Source organism: Pongo pygmaeus, chromosome 15 (genome assembly GCF_028885625.2).
Source record: "Pongo pygmaeus isolate AG05252 chromosome 15, NHGRI_mPonPyg2-v2.0_pri, whole genome shotgun sequence".
Lineage (NCBI taxonomy): Eukaryota > Metazoa > Chordata > Mammalia > Primates > Hominidae > Pongo > Pongo pygmaeus.
Window position 1 is genome coordinate 68507938 of NC_072388.2, and position 17611 is coordinate 68525548.

At 45.1% G+C, this 17611-nt stretch overlaps 1 protein-coding gene across 1 annotated transcript in view; it reads left to right on the plus strand.

Annotated features, from left to right (window-relative positions):
* Nucleotides 1-4531: 4531 nt before the first annotated feature.
* Nucleotides 4532-17611, plus strand: part of SUSD6 (sushi domain containing 6) — a 104005-nt gene continuing 90925 nt past the window's right edge. The window contains exon 1 of the mRNA XM_054448280.2: nucleotides 4532-4808. The gene's annotated coding sequence lies outside the window, so the exon portion shown is untranslated. The remainder of the gene's footprint in view (nucleotides 4809-17611) is intronic.

A 17611-nucleotide genomic window follows, 5' to 3' on the forward strand; every position in this document is an offset into this window, starting at 1 on the left:
GGTTTTGATATGTCAAAAAAAAAATCTCGCTAAGCCTTGCTTGTAAAATGGTGTTAATGATAATTAACTTGGAGGACTGTTGCCAAAATTAGAGGTTACACTATAAAGTCCCTAGCAAGCACCTGACATACAGTAGGTGCTTTGTAAATAGTAGCTGTCATTACTACTATTGTATGTAATAACCATAGCAACTGAGATTCCACGTACTTATTCTGAACCTTTTCTCTCACTTTCAGAGAGCCAAACTCCTCTGTCCTGCCCTGCAAGCAGTAAAGGCACACAATCCTTGTTAGATTCCTGGGAGATGAAAGGAATACCGTGCCTCCTGACTCTTATCATAGCAGTGACTACCTCATCCTCATTGGCCCAGGACTGTCCTAATTTTGGCACTGGAAGTCCCATGTGCCAGGAATCCCCTTAGTCCCAGGCAAACTGGGATGGCTGGCTATTCTACTCACCACCAACTGGGACTAATCTAACCCCCATGCCATTTTCCAGCACCTAGATTTAGAGCAGAATATTAAGATTTGTGCTGGAAATTGGCCGGGTGTGGTGGCTCACGCCTGTAATCCTAGCACTTTGGGAGGCAGAAGCAGGCTGATCACTGAGGTCAGGAGTTTGAGACCAGCCTGGCTAACATGGTGAAACCCCGTCTCTACTAAAAATACAAAAATTAGCTGGGTGTGGTGGCACGCACCTATAGTCCCAGCTACTCGGGAGACTGAGACAGGAGAATCCCCTGAACCTGGGAGGCGGAGGTTACTGTGAGCTCAGATCATGCCACTGCACTCCAGCCCGGGCGACAGAGCAAGACTCCGTCAAAAAAAAAAAAAAAAAAAAAGATTTATGCTGGAAATCTGGAAGGACCCAGGAATATTAGCTCAAAGAGCCATCTTAAGTCCTTTTAGAATAAGGCAGGGTCTGAATTAAAAAGTGAAAATAAAAAAATTAGCTCTGGTTTAAAATTCATTATGTTAGGTGGAAGAAACAAAAAATCAATTATAAAGGCCACATATTTGTATGATTCCATTTATAGGGAGTGCTCAGGATAGGCAAATCTATAGAGACAGAAAGATTGTTAGTTGCCTAGGGAGGGAGGCAGGGAAGGTGGTAGGGAGGGAGGAAATGGGTAGTGACTGCTAATGGGTATGGGAGTTTTTTTTAGGGTCATGAAAATGTTCTAAAATATTGTACAACTCTGTAAATATACTAAAAACCATTGAATTGTTCACTCTAAATGTACAATTGTACATGTGCAAATTTGTACAATTTGTAAAGTTATACAAAATCTACAAATTTAAACTGTGAATTGCTGGTATGTGAATATCTCAATAAAGCTATTTATTTATTTATTTATTTATTTGAGACATAGTCTCACTCTCTCGCCCAGGCTGGAGTGCAGTGGCGCAATCTCAGCTCATTGCAGCCCCTGCCTCCCAGGTTCAAGCAATTCTTGTGACTAGCCTCCCACATAGCTGGGATTACAGGCGTGCACCACCACGCCAGGCTAATTTTTATATTTTTAGTAGAGACTAGGTTTTGCCATGTTGGCCAGGCTGGTCTTGAACTTCTGGCCTCAAATGATCAGCCTGCCTCAGCTTCCCAAAATGCTGGGATTACAGGCATGAGAAAGCTGTTAAATTAAAAAAAAAAAAAATCTTACAAATTTTAAAGAATTTTATTTTAAAAAATCTATGATCCCTCCCACTTGAGAATGTCTAAGTCTAAATTATTCTTAACCTTCATCTTGTGAGATCTTTTCAATGGCAGAAAGATGATATTCACCCCAGGCCAGGAAGTACCATTCCATTTTGCGGGTGAGAAGAGCAAGGCCTATACGTAGAATGTAACAGGGGCTTTTCGTCAGCTCTACTGAAGAGGCCAATGGAACTTCAGATAGGAGGGGAAGAGAAGACAGGAAAGGCTGGTGAGCCGGCATTTATAAAGGGAGGAGACTTGACCCTGATTTTGGCAATTCAAAGCAGAAGGAAATGGAAGCTAATCCCAGCTGTAACCCAGCTACTCGGGAGACTGAGGCAGGAGAATCCCCTGAACCCGGGAGGTGGAGGTTGCAGTGAGCTCAGATCATGCCACTTACTGCACTCCAGTCTGGGCGACAGAGCAAGACTCCGTCAAAATAAATAAATAAATAATTAAATATTTAAAATGTTTAAAAATTTTAATTTAATACTTTTCTGTGGCACTTTGGGGCTCAATCAAAGTGCCACAGAAAAGTAGAAGCAGCAGCCTTGGGAAGATTCTGAAGGGTAAGTAGAGAAGGCCTTCAAGATTGAGGAAACAGCATGGGCACCTGGTTTGTGACTGAGATGTGACAGGAATGGCTTGTTAGAGACCAGCAGGTGGTATGGGGAGGCTGGAGTGGGGTGTGTGGAGGGATGGAGAGCATTTGGGCCCGACTGTGGAGAGCACAGGATACTACAGTCCTTGCTGATGAGTTTGAGTTCATTCTGTGGACCCTGAAGGTCTGGGAGAGGATTTTTTTTTTTTTTTTTTGAGACAGTCTCACTCTGTCACCCAGGCTGGAGTGCAATGGCACGATCTCGGCTCACTGCAACCTCTGCTTCCTGAGTTCAAGTGATTCTCCTGCCTCAGGCTCCCGAATAGCTAGGATTACAGGCATGTGCCACCATACCTGGCTAATTTTTGTATTTTTAGTAGAGAAGGGGTTTCACCATGTTGTCCAGGCTGGTCTCAAAGTCCTGACTTCGTGATCCGCCTGCCTCAGCCTCCCAAAGTGCTGGGATTACAGGCATGAGCCACCGCGCCCGACTAAGGATTTTTGGGTAGTGATGGACAGATCTGCATAGGGTCTCACAAGGGATTTTATAAGGTGGCAGTTCTTGCATGAAGTTACTGAGCCTCTTAATGGCCAAACTGACTTCAGTGCACAGCCAGGGGCTCAGTTACCTCGGCAGTTGATCTGACCTGAACCATCCATGCCTGCTTTCTTCCCTTTCCTTTCTTTCTTTTTCTCCTTCTCTCATTCGTCTTCTCCAATTCTTCCTCCATCCCTTTCCCTTGCTTCCTTCCCCCTTGTCCCCTCCCTGAGCCTTGGGTCTGCCTGGTGTGTTCCTGCTGCCCACACTGATTTGGTTGTGTTCTGCTGCAGACCCAGGTAGTTCTGAAGTGCGCTTTTCAATCTTCTAGTGGTCTGGGCAGTGTGGCCCCAAATGAGCAGGAAGGGAGGGGTGCCCATCTTCTCTAATGAGTCTGGACCCAAGAAGGCAAGGAAGAAAGAAGGCAGAACAAGGATAGGCTTATGAAAAAGGCATTATAGCAACAAGCCACAGGTTGCTGTGGGGCCCAGAAGGGAAGGGTTCTTTTGGGAATGGGTCTGTGTGCATGGGGAGGAGCATCCTGTTTATTTGGTTCAAGCTACTTCACAAAGACATGCCCTATTAATTCACAGCGCTTTTCCTGAAAGCCTACTAGAACTAGGCCTGGTGAGAGGCCCTGAGAAGGTGTATCCTTTTGTCCAAGAGCATCTGGGAGAAGAGGCCTGCCTGACCCAAGCTGCAGCAAAGACACAAGTCTGTAGGTCCAGATGTGGACTCTACCACTGATTTACAAGAGGAGTTCCTTAACATTTATTGAGGACCTCTGAGACCCACAAGGTGCAAGGCCCTGGGGCACAAAGATAGAAAGCCAGAGCCCTCCCCATCAAGGCGCCACGGGCCCTGTAAACACAGAAACCGAGGACACACTGCATGAGAGATCACCAATAAACGATGTAGCCATACAGTGCACAAACTGCTCACTCAGTATGTGCTAGAAAATAGCCCCAGAAGGCAAGGCTCAAGAGGGGAAATACAGTTAGGAATGTGGCAGGCTTCTAGCCCGGGCTCTGCCAGTCCCGGCTCTGAACTGCGGTTTTTCTCAACCTTGAGATCCCTTGTGTGCTTTTAGTATGCTGAAGGATCACTCACTTCGGAATGCTAGTGAAAATACAGATTCCCAGGTCCGACCCCACTGAATCACAATGGCTGGAGGTCATTCGGGGCCCCAAATCTGCATTTTCACCCCCACCCACCCCCCGGGCAGCTTTAATGTTGGCAGGCTAGGAACCACAGTTTGGAGTACTGCTTAACAGGGAGATAATAACCTGCTTCAGAGCTAGGTCAGACGAGCAATTCAAGAGCTAACAAGGCAACATGCGCCAAAAGCCTTGTAAACCTGAGGGCAGTATAATTCTTTGCAAATAATAGTAATTCAATAATGCAAATAATAATAATAGTAAACGAACTGGAGAGCGCACTGCAAACGCCGCATAGTCCAGCTGAGTCGGTGCCACCGCCCCATCCACTTCAGCGCAGAGGGACTGTCTCTTTAAGGACCCCCCACCTCCCCAACCGCGTTGCTTCTCCCTTGGGTACATGGCCCGGCCGGCGGCGCGTGCGCGCAGGGCTTCCCGGCGGGGCGGTCGCGGCGGCGCGACGCCGGCGCGACGCCGGCGCTGTTGCGTACGCGCCTGGCCCTGCCCCTTTCCCGCCCCTTCCCCGCCCCCTCCCCTCCGCGGGGCCTCCCCCGCCCGCGCGGTACAGCTGGGTCAGTGACGCGGGCGCTGCAGCCGCCGCCGCCGCTACCGCCGCGTTCTATTCTCCGAAGCCGGCGACCGCCCCACCGCCTCCCTCCCTCCCGCCCGCTTCCTCTGCCCACAGCGCCGGCTAGAGCGAGCTAGACAAGGGCACGCGGGGCCTCGCCTAGACCCGAGAAGACTGCGGGCGCGCGCAAGCGGCGGCGTGGAAGCGGTGAGCGCCCCCATCCCGGAGGTCTCCGCCGGCTCCCGGGTGAGTTGTCACTGCGGCCGGGGGGCGGCGGGGCCGGCATTGTGCCACCGACGCGCCCGGCCAGCTGTCAGGGGCGCGGGACCAGCGCGCACCGTCCAGGAGTGACGCTGGCCGGAGCCCGGGCCGGCTTCGGCGGCTCCCCGCGCTTCTCTGCGCCGGCCCGCTGTCACCCGGCCGCGAGCCGCGCCGCTGGGAGCCCCGCGCTGGCGTGGCGCGGCCAGCCGGCCAGCAGGCCAGCAGTGGGGGCTGCGCGGCCGGGGGGACCGGCGGCTGGTTTGCTGCCGGGAACTTGGTGACCCGCGGTCCGGGGCGCGCCGTCCCGCGTCGCTGGCCGGGCAGCGCCGGAAGAGCCAGACGCCGTGCCGATGGGTGCAGAGGAGGTAGGCAGAGGCCCTCTGTGCCACTGTCATTACTGCCCTCAGGCCAGCAAAGCTGCGGGGCTTGCGCTGGGGCAGGGCTGGCTTAGAAAAGGTGGATTTCCTGAGGAAATCTCAGAGCCCGCCTGTGCGCACCGCAGCATTCGGGAGCCCCCGCGCCTCGGCTGCTCTTTAATCTCAAAAACTTCTCTTATTAACCAGGCTAAACTCCCCGAAACCAGCTCTTTTCTTTCAAAAAGTAGGCACGTACATACAGACTTTCCTTTTTTACGCTTGGTTTTGAGACCCCAGCTATGAGTGTGGATCTGACTCTCCCTCATGGGAGTCGTGGCTGGGGAGCTGCTGAAGTGGAGAAAAGTTACCCTGGACGAATATAGGAGCAGGAGGGGGAGGTGGTTGTGGGTACAGCAAGACCCAGGAGCAAAGAGGCGTCAAAATAAAATCTTGGGCTGGTTAAAGGGAAGTTGGCGTCTGGGCAAGGAGGCCTAAAGCTGTTGTTCCCACAGAATTTTCTTTCGGTGGCAGGCGACATGCTGGGCTTTGTTGCTCTCGCTAACTGGGCTCCTGTGTGCTCTTCCAGAGGTGCAGTAAGATTACTCAGTTCAATTAGGCCTAGGGATTTACTCCCTTTTTTGATCTACAGAGATGGGAAGTATGTCTTTCCACCCTTCACAGTAGTTAATTCATTTCTTGCTGTTTTCGTTCCTCTGGTGTAAAAACATACATAGGAGTTACCACGCACACCTTTTCTGTTTTGGGAATTCCACACCCAAATTGTCACCGTCTAGTGGAGGCTAGTAGAGACATGTGCTTGGCACTGACTTCTGAGTTCTCTGGGCTTTGTGTTTTTAGCTAGAAGCATATTCAACCAGAAATTAAAATTTTCCGGGAGTTGGGGGAGGTATGTCTGTATCTCAGGAAAGAAGGTATTTAAGCAGTAATATTATGGAAATGTTCTTGAGGACTTACTGAGTACCAACCTTTGTGCTAAGGGCTTTACTTTTTTGAACTCATTTAATAACAGACTTTTGATGTAGATATTATTATCCCCATTCTTCTAGTTGAGACCCAAACCAAACAAGTTAAATAACTCGCCCATGTCACATAGGTGGAGCCTATGGTGGTGGAGCCCACAGTCTAAACTACTAGATTATACTGCTGGTTTCTGGTTTGTTTACCTTTTGGTAAAATTGAACCTGCAGTCTTTCTAAAACCTTCTCAAAGCACTGCTGCTTCAGGCTGTTTCTCAGATCATGAGCATTCGAAACTTTTTCTCCTGGGTACACACTTACGGTATGTTTGCATAAGATTCATTTGTTCATTCTTTCATTCAGTACTCCCAGGTAGTTATGTGATACCGAATGTATGCCAGGCACTGTGTTAGGTATTGCAGGTACTGCATTGAATAAGTCAGAATCCAGCTCTCATGAACTCACAGCCTTTAAGTCAATTTGTTTTGGTTTATGTTGTTAGCTTTCATTGTTGGCCATTTGCTGCTGAAGGAACTTGTGCCCAGCGAGTTAAACAGAGGACAGTATTGGTATGAGTCCTGATAGATAGGACTTCCTGTCTACAGAGTAATTTTTTGGATACTGTAGTAGAAATGGCATGTGAAACAAATCCTCACTTCCACCTAGATAGAGACAGGTGCCAGGGTGCTCAGTGTTTAAACCCTGAGAGCAAACCCACTGTGAAATGGGTGAGTTTGACTTCTTTCGCTGAAGCCTGCCTTCTGAAAGCCCAGAAGTTGGTGAGATAGAAGAGGAAGAAGGGTAGAATGAGGTGTTACAGATACAGGCTGGCAGATAAAGAGACCTCAGCACTTTGTCTGTTTTCCTGGCCAGTCTCTGAGGTGTGGTGATTGAACTTGTGTTCTTTTTTTTTTATTTTTTTGAGATGGAGTCTCGCTCTGTCACCCAGGCTGGAGTGCAGTGGCACGATCTCAGCTCACTGCAACCTTCGCCTCCCGGGTTCAAACGATTCTCTGCCTCAGCCTCCTGAGCAGCTGGGACTACAGGTGTGTGTCATCACGCCTGGCTAATTTTTGTATTTTTAGTAGAGACTTGGTTTTACCATGTTGGCTAGGCTGGTCTCGAACGCCTGACCTCAGGTGATCTGCCCATCTTGACCTCCCAAAGTGTTGGGATTACAGGCGTGAGCCACCGTACCCGGCCTGAACTTGTGTTCTTATGTAATGGTGCATGTCTCAGTAGGGGATATCCTCCTTTGCTCTTTTGGTGGGGCAGCAATTCCTGCAGCAGCCTTCCCTCTACATACACGCACGCACCCCTTCCAAAAGGTAATAATTCACCTGGTTTCTTTAAAGTTAGAACTTCTTTCAAGTTTATTGCTACGAAGCATTGTTTCACTCCCTCCACACTTGTCCGTTTCCCACATAAAAACTTGGCTTTTGCTTCAAATATTTTCTTCTGCCCTTTTTTCATATCCTTAGCTCTTCTGACAACCAAGTTACTACTGGTATCATTTGTAGGCTGAGAGAAATACAGCACCTTTAAAAAAATATAGTGAGGTACATACTCTTCCTCATTTCAGTACCAAACAAGTGAACTGTGGAGAATGAAGCAGAACCACTTGCCAGCAGAGAGGGAAGGCCAGAGGGCACACATGGTTGTCTTTCCCATCTAGTTCCCCATTTACTAAGAGACAATTCACACTTGCAGGCCCGAATGTCAGCAGATCCACTGGGCCCAGGTTGTGTAATTGCCATACATGAAGTGAGTTATTAAGCTCCTGAATTGACATGCTATCTCCTAGTTGAAACTGACAAGCAGGATTTATTTTCCCTCTTCTTTCTGTCTGGACACTATGGAAGTCTTGTTAGAGGGTGTTCGCTCAAGCAGTGGGAGAAAGATCAGAAGGAGCCAATAGAGGAAGAAGCCCCATGTCTTGTCTTCTTTTCAACTTTGAGAGCAAACATTGCTTTGTTGCAGACTTGAATGTTGAGGATTAGGACATTTGGTTTAATGTAAGCTTTGGGACAAATGCAAAACTAGGGGAAATAGAGACTCTTTCCCCAGGTTTCTCATGAGCTCCATAGTACTCAGGAACCTTTGGGTGGACTGTCCTTGCGCATCAAGATCTGTTCACTCCACCCCTGGCTTGGATTCAAGGCAACAGCCATTGTGTGTCCCTTGGATGAAAGTTTGTGTTTCTGTGTAAGAACCTTTCATCTTAAAAAGTACAAGTTCTGGGGAAAGAAGTACCTCTTACAAAGCTTAGGTTTTCGCAGCAGAGCCTGTTAGGCACCTGTGTTCTTGTGCTGATGTGTCTGCAATGGTGTCCTTTTTCTTCCCTTTTTAGTTTTTTTTGGCCTGGAAACCAGCAGGGTGCCTCCATTTGCTCTCTTATCCTCTGGTTCTTACTTGAGTGTGGAAGTCGCTCCGCTGGTGGACCTTGCAGTGGCACTGAGCTGGGTCACTTCAGCCGTGAAAGGCCAACTGTACTACTGTCAAGGCTTGGGACAGTTAAGCGTCTGTGAAGGTACTGGATACAGCGACAGCAGGAAGTGCAGCAGTGAGAACTGAAACTAGTTTCACAGACTGTGGTGTTGCCTGTGATGTAGTCTCCCTCCCTGGCTCTTGTATTTCAAAAAAGGAAAATAGCCACCCTTGAAACATCTGAAGGCTGCGTGCCAAGAATTCACACAGTACTCCTGAAACAGGATATTACTGAAGCATTTTTCTCAAACAGAAACAGATGTAGTTCCCTGTTACTGTCGCCAGTGTTAGTAGATCCTTAAAATTACCTGATAGCAGTGTGCCCTTAAATGTACTCCCCCCTCCTACACACATACACAAGTGTTTTATTTTATTTTATTTTTTGGCAAAGCCTCCTTTCTTGATTTGAGGGAAGTTAGCCTGGGATTCCTGATGACAGTAATAGATTCTCCGTGGGTTTGCAGACGGCAGAGGTGGTGACTGACAATTCTTTATTACTCAGAAGAGGATCTAGTCTGGTGAAAAATGATTCAGGATTCTGCAGTTGGAGATTGGATACAAAACCTTAGAGAGGGGACACAAATAGAGATCTTTCTCAGCCTCCCCTTTCTTGCCACCCTTTGTAGAGGAGAGGGACTGTCTCATCTTTCAAGTCCAACCTACTGCCAGCAGTGACTTGCCTTCACCCACAGAAATTTAAGATTAGAGTGTGGAATTGCCCTTTATGTAAACTGTCTTTGCTGAAATTTTCTTTGACTAGACTAGGCTTCAGCTTCTGACAAAGACAGTAAAATGAAACTGGCTTCTGGGAATGGCATAAGAGCCTGTTTATCCAATTCTTCCTTTAGATTGTTCTCAGTTGAGCTCAGCAAACTAAGTGGACGGAGGCTTGTAAAAGTTAACTGCAAAAAGGGTACAAGGTGATTTTGCTTAATTTGCATTTTAAATTATAGCAGTCTATGCAAACTGTTTGAAGGAAGACTGAGACATGTTTTTTGGTGGGGAGGCACAAGATTACAGATAGCTTGGAAAATAAAAGGGGAAAAAAAATCAGCATGATTCTACCACCCTAACATAATGTGTATTCTGTTTTTTCCATCTTCAGATGGTAGTACCTGTACATTCAGCTTTGTATTTTTTTCACTTAGCTTTTTTTTTTAACAGGTCATAAAATTCACCCATATAAAGTACAATTCAGTGGTTTTTAGTATATTTACAGAGTTGTACATCTATCACCATAATCTAATTTTGGAACATTTTCATCACCCCAAAAAGTCACTCCCTATTTCTGTACAATCCCACCTAGCCCTAGGCAACCACTCATCTTTCTCTATATATAGGTTTGCCTATTTGGACATTTCATATAGATGGAATCATATGATATGTGGTCTTTAATAACTGGCTTCTTTCACTTAGCATAATGTTTTTGAGGCTTATTCATGTTTTAGCATGTATCACTACTTCATTCCGTTTTATTGCTGAATGCTATTCTGTTGTATTGATATACCACATTTTATCCATTCGTCAGCTGATGGACAGTTGGATTGTTTCTGTTTTTTGGTTATGAATAATATTGCAGTATTGCTAAGAACATGTGTGTATAAGTTTTTCTGTGAGTATATGTTTTCATTTCTCAAGGAGATATCTTTAAAGCTGCATCCATCCATATCTCTACTTTGAGATTAACATTCTCCTAGGTTATGCAGTTTGTTTGAGGAAGAACAGTGTTTTAGTAAACTCTTGGTCCTACTGTGGTGTTGTGGATATTGCCCTGAATCAAGAAAAGGTGCCACCAAAAAAAAAATCCAAAACCCAAAAACAAAAAGAGAGAATTCTGTTTTTAAGTTTGAACTCTCCGGTAGCATTGTTTCCAAATATTTGGTGCAGAACTTTAACCATTGGTGAGAGTTGATAGACGCGATAGTGCCTAAATTCAATGCACATGTACTGCTGCTTTAAACAAATAAAGAGGATTTTCAATGCGAAGCCTCGGCCCTAAATCTCATCTTTGTGTTTTATAGAGAGAACTTTACCATGAACCCCCAAAGCCTTCCTTATCAAATGTGATTTATAGTTCTCAGAAGCTTTTCCTTTTCTTGTGAAAAATTCCATGCCAGGGTTCTGTTCACCTGCTCAAAGGCTTCTGCTAGGTTGGGGAGTGGAATGCTTATTGAACAGAGAGCCAGCCAGCAAGGTAGGGAGGAGGGAGAGGGTCTGTGAGTGCCCTGAAAATGTAGATCTGAGAAGGAGTGCTCTTTAGAGCAGCCCCCACAGGGCTTTTCCAGGTGGACCTCAGGTGTAACCCAAGGTTAAAAACAGATCATGCCAGACACAAAAAGGAGCAGATGGTGCTGCTTGGAGTATCATTTCCTCTACAGGATGTGTCCCTGTGTGGTTTTACATCATGCCAACCATATTAATGAAATAATGCAACAGAATGTTTCCTTTTGCCCTTGTTCTAATTGGAACCACAGATTGAGTTTCCCTAACCTGAAATATGAAGTGCTCCAAAATCTTAAATTTTTTGAGCACCCACATGATGGAGAATTCCACACCTGACCTCATGTTTTAGGTCACAGTCAAAACTACCTTCAGGCTATGTGTATTAGGTGTAAATGAAACATAAATGGATTTTGTGTTTAGACTGGGGTCCCATCCCTGAGATACCTGATTATGTATATACAAATACTCCAAAATCTAAAACATTAGTGATCCCAAGCATTTCTGATAAAGGACACCCAGCCTGTGCTAGCACTTGTGACCAACAGCTACTCTTGCTTTCAACAGCTAGTCTTGCTTTCCCTGATGCTAGATCCCTACTAAAAGCTCTTGAAAGTGTGCATATGCAGGCTACCTAATGATTTAATGGAAGATCAAGATGGTTACACTGCAGAGAAACAGGAGGGATAGGGCATATGCCCTTTGTCCAGCAAGACAGACAAAAACTAGGAACTGGAATTCTCTTCTCTGGGTGCCTGTATCTGGAGCCAAGGCCAAGGATCAGTTCTTCTAGAAAGTTCCCTCCTGTGTGTGTGTGTAAATGTGTGTGAATGCAGCCATAACTTCTGCCAAAATTCATTGCCAAAAATTTTGTGATTTGAAGCAGGCCTTACCTGTTAATGCAAATTTGATTCTCAAATCCTAAGAGTTTCCAAAGGTTGAGTGAAGTGAGACGAGACTCTTAGTTGAAGATCCAGATGCTTCACTGTTGCTATCTAGATGCTACCAAAACTCCCAGCACAACAAAGTATATGAAGAGAGGCTCTAGGTTCATGAAATGTTAGAGTTGGAAAAATGGGCCTTTGGGGTTCTTATTATTCTACCTCCTCATTTTAAAGAAATGCAAGTGGGAAATGGATGCTCAGAGCTGACTTGCCTGAGAGGTGAAAGGGCTAGAGGAGAAGCCAGGTCCCCTGATTCCTAGTCTAGTGCTTTTCTCTCCCGGTGTGATCACCTCTTTGTTTCTCCCCCTCCTCTGGGCCTGGTCCAGGAATGGGGGTTGGGAGTCCAGCAGGGTGTCGTGGTTCTTATTTTTGGGAACAAATTCAAGTTACTTCTGTGATTGTAGTTTTGAGTCTAATACTGAAATTACAAAGGCAATGAATCATTAAGTCCAATACTTCTGAAAGAAAACTGTTCTTAAAATGGGTGCAGAGCCCTCAGGGCTGCTCTGCCTATGGAGTAGCCATTCTTTATTCCTTTACTTTCTTAATAAACTTGCTTTCACTTTAAAAAATCGGTGTAGTTGTGTTTAGGCTGTGCCTGCTTAACTTTTAAATCTCTGTGCTGTGTATCTTTGCCATTCAAAAACGCCACCTGGCCTGGTACAGTGGCTCACACCTGTAATCCCAGCACTTTGGGAGGCTGAGGTGGGACAATTGCTCAAGACCAGTTCAAGACTAGCCTGTGCAGCATAGTGAGAGTCCACATCTCTACAGAAAAAAATAAATAAAATAAAAATTAGCTGGGCATGGTGACACACACCTGTAGTCCCAGCTACTTGGGAGGCTGAAGTTGGGGGGATCGCTTGAGCTTGGAAAGTCAAGACTGCAATGAGCTATGATGGTGCCACTGTACTCCAGCCTGGGTGACACAGTTGAGACCCTGTCTCAAAACAAACAAGCAAACAAAAAAAAAACCCACCTGACCCCAGGCCAATGGGATGTGTTCTCTGTCTGGGAGAACTGATCCCAGCCCCACACCCCATTAACCGACCAAACCCTTCAGAGCTGTGTCTCGACTTCCTTGGGCTTATTGTATGTGGAATCAGCTACCCACCTAAATGCAGTGTGAACACACACCTATAACTATATGTCTCTAACCAGGCACGAAGGAAGCAGGTCATATATACTGGCTTTCCCCATCCCAGAAAGCTGGTGAACAGAGTCTTGTGTTTAGTGGGCACTGCTGTTTCAGTTGGCATGCTTGAGGCATTGCTAGAAAATCAACCAATGATATGTTATCTGGTCCACCCCTTTATCAATCCTCCATCTGCCTCCAGGTAGAAACTCTGCCATGGGAAGACAGTCTACCTCCCTGTTTCTGTCCTGTGGGAATTGTGCTTGTTACACAGCAGAATAGCAAGAAAAACAGGCTCTGAGTTTCATAAGAATTCATCGATCCATCTTTCCTTTACATGTACCCTCAAGTCATAATAATTTGTGAGCTGATAATCTGGTTAGGCTATGATGTCAGGCTGGTGGGAGGCTGGTAGGTGGTTGCTGCAGAAACCAAAGGGAAGTAAGTCTAGTTGTCTGGCAAATAATTAGTGGATGCCTGTTCTAGGCACTAGGTATACAGTTGTGAACAAAGAACAAAATGGACATAGTACTTGCTGGCATGGAGTTAGCATACTGCGGGAATACTCACGAGGTTTTTAATTTGAGAGTAGTGTTGGAGGAATTTTTTGTGTACAGTGGACTTTCAGCTTGACTGTTTGGGATTTGTCAGTTACTTCTGTGCTCCAAACCAGTCATCCTGGAAGGGAAGAACTTGAAAAGTATCGTTAGAGAGTTCCCCCTAGTCTCCCCATTAAATAAATGAATTGTCTTTCTCTGCAGTGAGCTAGGTCTAAGAGTTTGGTGTGCTTTGAGGATTCCTGTTTCTTGGTTTGTTTAATCAACTAGTTTTTAATCTGGGAATGTTTTCAGATCCTGACATATCCTATTTTTAATTAAAAGAAAAAAGGAGATGTGGGTTCAACTATGAGAAACTGGGAGAAGGGGAATAAGAGGATCGGTGGCATGAATTCCTTAGGGAATCTTTTTTCTTCTTCCATCTCCCTCAAGCCTCAATTTTAGATAGAAATGTTGATTTGTGAAATCTTTTTCCTGATATATCTGTGGCTTTACAACCTGCTAGGGGCAGTAAAGGACCTAGTTCCCAGTAAACATACGCCCTCCCCCTATATTTTACCTCTTTGGGTGGCCATCTCTGTGTAGGCCTTGGTTCCAGGCTGACATTGGAAGTTCCCTGAGGTCGGTGACTGTCTGATCCACTTCCTTGTACCCCCTCCTGGATTAATTGGATGATTAATAAATGATTGACCAGGTGTAGGGGATTAAAATAACAAGTATAGGAGAGCAGGGTGACTTTGAGCTTATGAGCCTTGATGACAAGGAATGAAAGAGTGGTATTATTGATGAAATTCTAAAAATGGAGTCATTTGGAGGGAGGCCTGGTTTGAGTGAAAAACAAATATAAACAGAGTGTTAAAAAGCTGTTAACATTCACCAAGTTCACCCTGTCTGGTGGCAGGAAAAGAAGACAGCTCAGGAACCATGGCAGTGGGAGGTGAAGGAGAGAGAGGGTATTGGAGGTTGTCCAGAATGTTTTAGCAAGGCCAATCAAAAACAAACTATAGGGCCCCCTTGTTACGGGGCTGAAGACCAGAAAGTCATCCCTGCTAATTTTTAGGTAGCAGGTCTTTGTTTCTAGAATTCTGTTCTTTTAAAAGCCTTGGGAGGCATCATTCATTCCTGAAAGTCAACTTACACCTTTGCCTCTGTAGTTTGGAGAGAAATATATTTAGTATCCAGTGTGTCAGGTTGCAGGCAAGGAAGTAGTTAACACTTTTCTCTTTGTTCTCCACAATTGAACTCTTTCTGGGGGGCAGTTCTACTGCTTCTGAAATTACATAATTGTGTGGGTCATCTCCTTTGAAGGTCTGTCCATGCTTTTTTTAAAGCACATCGTTGAAAGAAGGGTGCTCTGTACAAATGCTGACATGCTTTTCTCTTGGGTTATACGTGAGCAATGGTAGAATGAACAGACTTCAGGGTTTTGGTGTTGGTATAGCTTTCTGTGAATAGTGAAGGTATTAGGAGGCTAATGTTAAGGCAGCAGGTGAGGTGTTTTTCAGGCAACACATCTGAACTCATTAACTGATCAAGTATTTATCAGATGCTCTTTCGCATATACTAATTATCTCCCCAAAGGAATTCTTTGCAGCACAAAAGTTTAACAATTATACATTTTGAATTGTTCTCCAGTGTTTTTTTGCCTTTTTTGTTTGTTTGTTTTTTGAAACAGGGTCTTGTTCTGTCGCCCAAGCTAGAGTGTAGTGGTACCATTGCAGCTCGCTGCAGCCTTGACCTCACGGGCTTATGCGATCCTCCCACCTCAGCCTCCTGAATAGCTGGGACTACAGGCATGCGTCACCATGCCCGGCTAATTTTTTTGGATTTTTTTGCAGAGACGGGGTTTTGCCATGTTGCCCAGGCTGGTCTTGAACTCCTGGACTCAAGTGATCCGCCTGCCTCAGCCTCCCAAAGTGCTGGGATTACAGGCATGAGCTACCACCCCTGGCCCAGTGTTTTGGTTAGTCTCTTCTCCTCATAGATTTCAACCACCTTGAGGATGGTTTACGTTTCTCTGTGTTTACTGTGCAGACTGGACATCCATATTGATAGCAGTAAAGATTTCTTCATTTTACAAACTGCTTTTTCTTTTTTTGAGATGGAGTCTCACTCTGTTGCACAGGCTGGAGTGCAGTGGTGCGATCTCGGCTCACCGCAACCTCTGCCTCCCAGGTTCAAGCGATTCTACTGCCTCAGCCTCCCGAGTAGCTGGGATTACAGGCGCCCACCACCACGCCTGGCTAATTTTTGTATTTTTAGTAGAGATGAAGTTTCACCATGTTGGTCAGGCTGGTCTCGAACTCCTGACCACAAGTGATCTGCCCACCTTGGCCTCCCAAAGTGTTGGGATTGCAGGCGTGAGCCACAGCGCCCGGCCAAACTGCTTTCATGTAAGATATCGCATACTGTCAGGAAGATTGTACTCCCATTTTACAAATGGGAAAGATAAGACCTTTGGCAACCAGTATGCATTTGGCAGCAACTGTACTTGTATGTAGTAGTGATGTTAAGTCAGCTGGGGTTCAAATGCTAAATCAGACACTGGTATGATAGCACATGTTGAGAGATGGGAAACCTCCTAGGATTGCAGACTTGATTAACTTGCCAAGGAACAGCAAACAGCAACATGATAGCAATAGCCCCTTTTTGGTTCCTCCATCCCCATCTCGTTACAGGTACCCTAAGGTCAGCATGTATTTGTGTACTAATGGAACAAAAATACGAACATGTGCATACAGTCATGTGCAATGTAATAACATTTTGCTGCATATATGATGGTGGTTCCATAAGATTATAATGGAACTGAAAAATTTCTATCACCTAGTGACATTGTAGCCATGGTAAGGTCATAGCACAATGCATTACTCACCTATTTGTGGTCATGCTGGTGTAAATAAATCTACAGCATGGCCAGTTGTATTAGAGTCTAGCACGTACAATTATGTATAGTACATAATACTTGATGATAATAACAGTGTTTCTGGTTTATGTATTTACTATACTATGTTTTTTGTCGTCAATATAGACTGTACTCCTTCTACTTAGGAAAAAACTCCCCAAAAAAAACAGTTAACTGTAAAACAGCCTCAGGCAGATCTTTCAGCAGGTTTTCCAGGAGGCATTGTTACAGGAGATAACAGTTCTGTTCCTGCCTTTGAAGACCTACTAGTGAAATAAGATGCTGAGATGGAAGATAGTGATATAGATGATCCTTATCCTGTGTAGGCCTAGGCTAATGTGTGTGTTTGTGTCTTAGTTTTTTAACAACAAAAAAAGATTTTTTAAAATAGAAATAGCTTATAGATAAGGATATAAAGAAAGAAAATATTTTGTCACAGCTATATGTCTTAACCTAAGTGTTACTACAAATGAGTCAAAAAGTTTAAAATAATTAAAAAGTTTATAAAGTAAAAAAGTCACAGTAAGCTAAGGTTAATTTATAGAAGAAAAAATTTTTTAAAATGTGTAGCCTAAGTGTACAGTGTTTATAAAGTCTACAGTAATGTACAGTAATGGCCTAGGCCTTCACACTCACTCTTCATTCACTTACCTACCCAGGGCAATTTGCAGTCCTGCAAGCCCCATTCATGGTAAGTGCCCTATACAGATGTACCATGTTTTATCTTTTATACCATATTGTATTTTTTCTATGTTTAAGTATGTTTAGATACACAATTACCATCATGTTAGAGTTGCCTGCAGTATTCAGTAACATATCTGCTGTGCAGGTTTGTAGCCTAGGCTATGCCATGTAGCTGAGGTGTATAGTAGGCTATGCCATTTAGGTTTATGTAAGTACACTCTGTGATGTCCACACAACAACATTGCCTAATGACACATTTCTCAGAAAGTATCCATAGAATCAGAGTGACCCTGCTTCAGTCTCAGTTCTGCCATGTATCAGCCGTATGACCTTGAGCAAATTTAACCTCTTTGATACTTAGTTGTTTTTTTTTTTTTTTTTTGAGACGGAGTTTCGCTCTTGTTGCCTAGGCTGGAGTGCCATGGCCTGATCTCAGCTCACCGCAACCTCTGCCTCCCGGGTTCAAGCGATTCTCCTACCTCAGCTTCCCAGGTAGCTGGGGTTACAGGCATGCGGCACCATACCC